Source organism: Orycteropus afer, unplaced genomic scaffold (genome assembly GCF_000298275.1).
Source record: "Orycteropus afer afer isolate SDZICR_OR568_19922 unplaced genomic scaffold, OryAfe1.0 scaffold00063, whole genome shotgun sequence".
In the NCBI taxonomy this organism is placed as follows: Eukaryota; Metazoa; Chordata; class Mammalia; order Tubulidentata; family Orycteropodidae; genus Orycteropus; species Orycteropus afer.
The window spans coordinates 7,711,168-7,711,932 of NW_006921650.1; positions in this window are offsets into that span (position 1 = coordinate 7,711,168).

Consider the following 765-nt stretch of genomic DNA (forward strand, 5'->3'; position numbering starts at 1 on the left):
GTTACTAAAAAGATAAAATATCTAGGAATAAACCTCACCAGAGACACAAAAGACCTATACAAAGAAAACTATAAAACACTGCTACAAGAGACAACTACATTACACCAATGGAAGAACCTACCTTGTTCGTGGATAGGTAGACTGAATATTGTGAAAATGTCAATACTACCTAAAGCAATCTGCACATTTTATGCAATCCCAATCTAGATTCCAACCATTTTTTTTAAGGACGTGGAAAAAATAATTACTAACTTCATATGGAAAGGAAAGAGACCTCGGATAAGCAGAGCACTTTTGAAGAAGAACAAAGTGGGAGGTCTCACACTCCCGGACCCTAAAAACTACTATACAGCCACAGCAGTCAAAACAGCATGGTATTGGTACAATGATAGACAGATAGACCAATGCAACAGACTCAAAAGTTCAGATAGAGACCCATTCATCTATGGACAACTGATCTTTGGCAAATGACCAAAACCCATTAAATGGGGAAGAGACAGCCTCTTTAACAAATGGTGCTGGCAAAATTGGATATCCACCTGCAGAAAAATGAAAGAAGACCCATACCTCACCCCATACACAAAAACAAACTCAAGCTGGATCAAAGACTTAACTGTAAAACCTAAAACTATAAAATTCATCAAAGATAAAATAGGGGTAAATATGGGAGCTAATTTACGGCATAAATAGACTATCAAGCATAACCCAGAATGTGCAGGAGATAGAAGAGAAGCTAGATGACTGGGACATTTTAAAAATTAAATT